This window comes from Mya arenaria, chromosome 1 (assembly GCF_026914265.1).
Source record: "Mya arenaria isolate MELC-2E11 chromosome 1, ASM2691426v1".
Lineage (NCBI taxonomy): Eukaryota > Metazoa > Mollusca > Bivalvia > Myida > Myidae > Mya > Mya arenaria.
The window spans coordinates 42372332-42381304 of NC_069122.1; positions in this window are offsets into that span (position 1 = coordinate 42372332).

Here is an 8973-nt window from a genome sequence, read left to right on the forward strand (position 1 = left end):
TGTTCAAGGATAATTATTACCCACCATACATGGCTATCGCTTACGAATGTCTAATGGACATGCGTGTTGCACATTTAATGCGAATATTAATTTATTAATTTTTAAAATACTATAAAGCACATAAATATTTTTTTAACAACATTTGAAGTGCAACAGCATACATTGTTACATTTGTTTGAGTTTAAGTTATATTATAACGAGATACAAATCTTAAACTGTTACATTTGCCAAGTGGTAACACTCGAGGTATATTCATACATCCATCGGGTAATATAAATACACGACAGACATGAAACCTTTTAAATTAGCAAAGCACAGAAGTCACATGGTGGTGATTTTTTAAAGGGGCTTGACACTAGATGGTCCCAACATCGGTGAATTCTTAATTTCCGCCAAAAAACTAGAATTGTCAATACGAGCTAGTATAAGGCCGATAACACATCATTTTACATAATATAAACAATAAAACACATCCTTGTAAAAATTGCGTCATTTTACCATGCCAATGTCACGTGATTAGTACAAATGCATATACCGACGCTATTGTTAAACTTACTGGGATTTACGTGGTAGACAAACCCAGTGAATATCGAATTGTAAAAGTACGCGACTTCTTCGAAGTATGCAAGTATCGTAAGCGATGTGATACATCAGTAAGAAATGTTCAATCCGTTGTACACAATGATACGTACGTAAAATTAGCGGCCTAGAAGTCTAGCGGCGTGAAGTAAGCGGCTAGCGGGGTGACATTAGCGGCCTGGCGGCCTAGCGGCGTGAAGTTTGCGGTCTGGCGGGCTAGCGGCATAACATTGTTCTCTATTTTAAAACAGTTTTTATGCGTTAATTGAGAAAACAACGATAAATTAATGTTTTTAATTCACATCATATAGCGATAATCATTTTTTTTCTACAATATCGATCACGCAGTAAAGCGACCCAGTGGCCTAACGGCGTGAAGCTAGCGACCTAGCGGCAAAGCGGCCGAAAGTAATTTCTATTTCAAAGTATGTTTTATGCGTTTTAAAACAATGATTAATTCATAGTTTCTGCCCACAAATTAACATCTAATAGTGATTATCAGCATTTTCCCAAAAAATCTTTCGAGCAGCCAAGTATTGTTTTCTGTTTAAGCATATTTGATGCGTTTTCTTCAAGAAACAATTATAAATTGATGTTTTCTATGCACAATATATTATTCTAAAGCGATTATCAACATTTTCCCAAAACATTGAATAAGCAATACAGCAGCCTGGTGGTGTAACAAAAGCGGCCTAACTGCATAAAATTGTTTTCTCATTCAAAGCATTTTTCATGCATTGTTTCCTTAAACAATGATAAATAAATGTTTTTCTTTATTCATAATTGAACAATCCTAAGCGATTATCAGCATATTCGTTAATTTTCGTTTGAGCAGCTCAGAATTGTTTTCTATTGAAAGCAATTTGTATGCGTTTTCTTCTAAAGGCCTCTTTAAATTAATGTTTCTATGGAAAAAATTATCTTTCTTAAGCGATTATCAACACTTTGTTTCAAAAAACATAGCGGCATCTGAGGGCGTGAAGTTAGCGGCCTGGTGCCCTAGCTGCATAGCGGCCTTAAATAAGTTGACATTGTTATGTATTTCAAGACATTTGCTGTTGAGCCTTTTAATGCGAGTTGCAATATTTATATTGATATATCAGCCAAGTGGTCTAGCGGCGTACCTTGGCGGACTTGCGGCCTAGAGACCTTAAATTGTTACACAATTCGTAAACCCCTGTAAGGATTTTCTTTAAACAAGGGTCAAATGCTCAACTTATCAAAAAGAAATCCTTCAACGGGTTAACGACTTTTGTAGCACGCACGAAATCATATGACATTGAACTATGACATTGACCTTGAAATATGAATACATGTATATCTATTTATGTATAGAAATGAGGTTTGAGTGTTGGCCTAAATATGTGAACATGTAACCAATTAAGAACTAAACTCCTGTTATTTACTTAAAAAAAATAAGTCAACACAGACGGCAACATCACTACACTTTACATAAAGAAAATATCCAAAAGTACATTGTGATCTTGACGTATAAGGTATATGTTTAGTTCTTGAATAAGGCATATCGTAATGCTATGGTGAACAGTTGTTCCAAGTCTTTTAAAGACCCAATCATGAAAAAAGTCACAGGCATAACACGAACAACACGCTCATCATACCCACATAGTCAAAAAGTTACTGTGACCTTGTCTGTTGAGCTACGGACCTGCATTATGCACGCCACGCGTTTATATATTATAGAAAACTTTTGTGCCAAGGCATTCTATAATCCGACTGTGCATGGCAAAGTTTTTTAAGAGCACTGTGCTATTGCCCTTTGAGCTACGAATCTGATGTGGTTAACACTTGTGCATGGTTACAAGAAAATCAGTCCATTAATAATGGAAGTCATTTACCGGCCAATTCACTAACCTCACGCAACTATGCCGCTTGACTAAAAGATCAACTCTAGGGCGACTTCTTTAAGGAAATTATGTTACTTGCTTCAGGTATTGTGATTAAAAAACAATAATTCATAATTGTTTGTGAAACAATTAAAAAAAATCTATGAAATAGAAAACAAATGTCTGCCTTATCGACAATGTTGATGGCTGACGATAATCGCCACGATATGAATGCATTGAAATAATAAAAGAAATAAGGCCGCCAGGCCGGAAACCTAAAGCCGATGGATTTTTAAAACGAATTATTGATAACCGCTTGCGCATTGAATAAATTAAATTATACTTTTTAAAGAAAACGCATGAAAATGCTTTCAAATAGAAAGCAATTTTGGTCTGAAAGATATACTTTTTGTGAAAATGCTGACCATATATAGAGGTTGTTGATTTGTGAATGAAAACATCATTCTTTAAGAAGAAAACCCCAAAAAGGTTTTTAATAGATCAATACATTAAGGCCGGTAAGCCGCAAGGCCGCTAACTTCACGCCACTATGCCGCAAGGCCGCTAACTTCACGTCGCTATGCCGCCAGGCCGAAAACTTCAGGCCGCTGGACTGCTTGATCGACTTGATGGGGAAATATTTATAATCGCTTCCGGGTGATAATTCGTGTATAAAAACATTAATTTAATTGCTTCAACCATCTTAAATGGCTTTGAAGTAAGAAACCATTTTAGGCTTTTTGATCGACGTTTAGTACAACTGCTGATAATCGCTATAGGATGTTAATTTGTGATTAAAAAACATTAACTTATCTATGTTTAAGAAGAAACGCATAAATAATGCACTGAAATATATTTTTTAACAATTCTATGCCGCTAGCCCGCCAGGCCTCTTACTACATGCCACTTGGGCACCAGGCCGCTGGCCTGCTATATCGACTTTTTGGTAAAATGTTGATAATCGCTGTCGAATTTGTGCATAGAAATAATTACTTTGTAATGGCTTTTTGAAGAAACCGGATACAAAATGCTGTGAATAGAAATAATTCGGGACGCTGGATCGACATTTAGGGGAAATGTTCATAATCGATATAGAATTTTATTTTGTGAATGAAAATGTAATTTATATAACATTGTTATTAAAAAAGAAAGAAAACAAGCTAGGCAGCCAAGCCACTAACTTTACGCCGCTAGGCCGCTGGATTGCACGTTCATTTTGTTTGAAAAATATTGAAAATTGCTACTGGATGATAATTTTACATAAAAATCATACATTTAAATTTTCTTTTCGAAGACAACCCTTAAAAATGATTTGAAATAGAAACCAAAGTTGGTCTGCTAAATCTGACTTAATTGATGACTTTAGGGCGCCAAACCGCCAATTACACGCTGCTAGGCCGCCAGGCCGCTAGGCTTCTAATTTTCATGCCGTTATGCCGCGTACGTCACGACGATGAGATAGCACTGCAAATATTTATGGGTTGACATTTTTAATATCCTATGTGCTATATATTTTTCAAAAACACATTTGTGAACAAGATTATACCTATCAACACTCAAGTACTGATACTAAATAAAATGTCTTGATCTACCAGGATAATGAACACTTGAATATGGGTATTCATAAAAGCACCGTCAACAGTGGTTTGATCATTCTTCTTACCTCATTACAAAACATGGCCCCTTACAAGAACTGTGAGTTGAAGCACAATCCATTTAAAGAACTAGCGGTGTCAACTTTCACATAACGAACACTTTGACAAACACGATTATGTAGTTGTAAATATTAGCGTTTCTACAGTTAACTGTTTTAATGCATATGGTCGACTTCTTATTGTGTGTTTACATTTTCAAATAAACAGTCTCCTGTTATATAGTGGAGCAGATTTTTCATCTCATTGTAATTTTTATTTGATATAATAATTTTACATTTTAATTAATGTTACATGTACGTTCATTTGGTATTGTATTTGTTGAACGTTGCAACAAGGATGTATTTGAGTTAAATTGGCATTTTACACCATTCCCCTCAAACGTTTAGACTGAAATACAAACTATGGCAAAGATATATCAGATATAATGCCATTCATATACTGAGTTAACAACAATAAGCATGCTGTAAGAATTTCTGCTACAATGCAAACAATGTCAACCACCATTTGTCTTTTTCTTACTGCTTAGATTAAGAGCATGGACCACACCTGTTGACTTTGCTATTGGTAATCTCTTGGTTCTTACTTCTAATAATCTTCCAATGAAAATTTGTTAAATAAAGAAATAACTGTTTGGGTACAAAATATAATTGTCGGAAACTTTAAATTGTCCTTTAAAACGTCCTTACTTTATGTTCTGTTTGACTGAAATGAAGTTCAGATATTGTATGGACGCACCTATTTTACCTAGTTTTGTCTCAGAAGTTGTCAAAACATTCCTGTGTCCAAGACAATGTAATTCATGAAAATGTGTAAATAAGTAGGTTCCTTTCAAGCTTTCAAAATACTAAGGCAGTTATCAGTTACATAAAGTGCAAACAATATCGTTTGAACTCTCATTGTGGGAATTTAAACTTAAAGAAGCATCGGAACATTTCAAATATGTTTTGTATTCAAAGTAGAAGTCAAAACCGTCCATTATTTCAGTTTTAAAAGTAAGTTATATCTCAACATTATAGTGCGTCCAAGAGTTGAATGTCGATTTCTTTATGAGAGACAAAAAACATAAACTCAACAAAAAGAATCTAATAAATCTTATTGTACACGAAATAAAGAATGTAAGTGTAAGGCCAAATAAAATATTTAGTTTCTCAGTCATCTCCGCATTTATTTATTTTCGTTTTAAAAACATTATTTTTGAATACCCTTTCTTAACCAAATGAAGCCATTTTTAGGGAGTATGATTGCACTCCATTATTTTAATAACAAAAGTTTCATGCGCATTAAGAAACAAAGGATTAAATTTGCATCCGGCCTAAACCATGATATATATATTAGCACATTTGTTATTTGTTGAGTACATGCATATATATATATGTATAAGCTACCTGAATGAATATTTTTATATGGCATTGTTTATTTTTTCTTATAATTCCTATACATGCTATGTACGTTTGGAGCTCTACCGCAGTTTTGAAAACGTTTATTATAATGATTGATTGCCTATCACAGTGTTTTATACAAAAAAGTATTTAAAAAAAAACGTGAATCGTATAACAAAATCCCATTAGTTACGATATTAGTGGCTTTTCACAAACATTATATAAATGTCAACTATTGATATTTACTTTTTAAGATTTTCACTTAGTATACGCTTTCCGGGATGACATCTTAATTGTAAGAACAAGTGTTGCAAATTACTTTCAAAGTTCGATCAAACATTCAATCATGTTATGCTAGAAATGCTTCATTATTTTAACTTAACATCAATGAAAAAAAGTATGTAATTTGCCAGAATTTGCAAGTTAAATTAGATGATTGATACACATACTTTTTAGCATTACCTCAACTAACGGAGCGAAAAAAACACAAACAACAAATTATTTATCTGTACAAGTAAAAACAAGTAAAACCAGACCATGAAATCACATATTAATCAGTAATCATTATCAATTTCCTTCCTTATCTATATGGTCCGCATGTTTCGAACCATTATTTACTTTTGTTATACATTCTTCATGCTTAAGTTACTTCGCCCAAAACCGAAGTTATTGAAATTATATATGAGGGCTTAAACGCGGTTGTATTCTTTCATTTACGACGGTAGTAGGTGAATTTGAGCCAGGTTTTCAAGGGAAAGTTCCAATTTGCGTGCGTATAAGTCAAAAGCGTTGTAACTTATCAGCACGAAATGTATTGCCCAGGTAATCTCCGCCTTTTTGTTACCATGCCATATGGGAGTTTATGTTAAGGCGAGACAAATAATTTCAATCTCAATCATGGTACAAGGTCAGCTAAATTATCCGTACTTTAGAAACACCAAATTAAGAGTTAGACAGTTATTTAGTTCTAATATTTTCTAATACATTGAACATAACTACTACATTTTATCACTATAATATCCGCTAGCATCTGTAAGATTGCGTCATCAGTTGTTCCTCTGTCATTGGTTGATGTGTTATCAGCGATGAGTTCGATGTACTAAGACCGTTCGCTGTCATATGTTGGTCCGTCATGATCGGTCGATTTGCGACCATGAGACGTTCGGCACTGTCATTGGTCGGCATGTCTTCATCTAAATAAATACAGAGTACCATACTGTTTTACTGTAAGTCGGTTTAATTCCATCAATGGACCTGATCTGTCACATGTTTTTCATCATCAATTATTACAAAGCAAACCGTCAGTCCAGTAACTATTCTTGTCATAATTCGGTCTTCTGACATCACCAATTTAGTCGCCGTCATCAGTAAACCCATTCTCATCTGTAGGGCCGCAGCAAGTGGCCAAGCCAGCCAATGACTATAAATAAGTTTATTATTTTGGATGGCACGAATGAGCGTCGCTTTGATTGCAATACATTTTGGGTGATAAGTTTCCCGATAGCCAAACGTGCACGCACAATAAATTACAGTACTGCAATTGTGTATTATTGCTTCATTAAAACTGACAATGTTCAAAACAGTTCATTTTTAGTGACTCGAAAAACATTACATTGACAGAACTAGTAATAAACCAGTGATGCAAAGCCATGAACTTGGTTTTATAAAATCGTATAAACATTAACGAAAAACGAAATTTAAGAACAACTACTTTAAATACTGTTTAATTGGTGTCAATTAAACACCTCTTGGCGGCTCTCTCGTTTGAATGGCAATACCTATAGAAGATAACGAGAAATAGATATTTAAATTAGCAAACATTTTGTACCTAATTTGATTGTCAATAGAATAAATCTTAAAAAATCTTTACTTCATCAGATGATCATTCATAACGATATCAGAGCACAGCTAAGTTTTATAGGAATCTTTGCTTGATTGATCCTTGCCATTGTAGTGTGTCAAGGGTAAGAACCAGCCTCCTGATTTAGCTCAGTTTGTTAGAGCGTCAATTGAGTGTTCCGGTGGTCGTGGAGTTTGCCATTTCCACCGCCGAATTAATAACAGTATTAACTTCGCCTTACAACAAAGGATAACTTTGAAAATTAACAAAGGGCAAAAAAATAAAAATGCACCCAAAGTTATGGTGTCTGTGCACTACACTTCTCCTAAATGAGATTTATCTTTTAAAAAGGATATGTTTGCGTTAGTGAAGCAAACGTGCTTTGGCGATTTAGAGATGCACCGCCTGGCTCCAACTTATGATTACTTAGAAGAAGTATTATGTATTGAGCTGGTATTTGTAAACTATACAAAATATCACTTATGTTTTAAAAAAGTATAGGTAATTTTGGTTAAGTCTTTTAATTGTCTTTAAATATTTTTTTGAACGTTAACAAGTGGAATACACATATACCCCGGCAATCATTAGGGGCCATAAACTATGATTATACAAAGTACGTCTGGTACAAAATTGTCAACAGTGTTCAAAAGATTTATTGAACAAATAATATCTCGGCTATCATTTTAATGTGTCTCATTTTGAGTAAGACTTTCTATCCGACTTGATTATTCAAGTAATATAGCTCTATCTTGCCTTTCATGCACATCATTGCCTTTTTTTGTTCGATTGTTTGGTTGTCCGGTTAGTGCAGTGGTTAGGCGACCTGGGTTCGATTCCCGACTTGGGCGCATGTGAGTTTGGTTTGTGGTCACCAAGCCGGACAAGTGGGTTTTCTCCGGGTTCTGTCACAACACAAGGCCACACTCTCTCGGTAAATCATGCCAACGAGAGTGATTAATATAATGTTATAATTAATTGTTCACGATCGTTGCAAAAATATGTTTAAACTAAACTTTATTGTTCGACTCCGAAATTCTGGTTACAGTTTTGCATGTAAGCACATAGATTGAATTATATTAGCAACTAGTGAATGTTTTGCTTTGAGACTTTGCATAATGGTACTTACCCATCCAACCTACTTAAATTATTGAATAAGATAACTCTATTGTTCATAAAATGCAAATAATGGCCCTTTATTTTTTTACTTACAAAGTCAGGTTAAGGTTTTGCATATAACAAAATTTAAGTCAATATCTCTGCAAATACATCATGTTTTGCATTGAAACTTCCGCAATGACCAACCTACCTAATTAATAAAGTCAAATTACTATTCCTTGCATATAATGCAAAGTACAGCCCTTTATTTTTCAACATAGCAATGTTGAATGTACGCATATGTAAGATTAATATCTCGGTAGCTATTTCATATATTGCATTGAGTCTTTATACAACGATACTCAACCAACCGACCTACTCGAATAACAAAGTAATATAACTGTTTTTTTTTTTATAATGCTATCTTTGGCCCTTTTTTATTCGAAGGAAAACTTCTAATTCAGGTGTTGCATGTTACCACAGATATGGCAGCGAGCACGTACCCATGCTCTATACAACGATACTGATCCATCCAATCTACTTGAATACCACGTACGAAAACTGTATTTTGCATATATTGC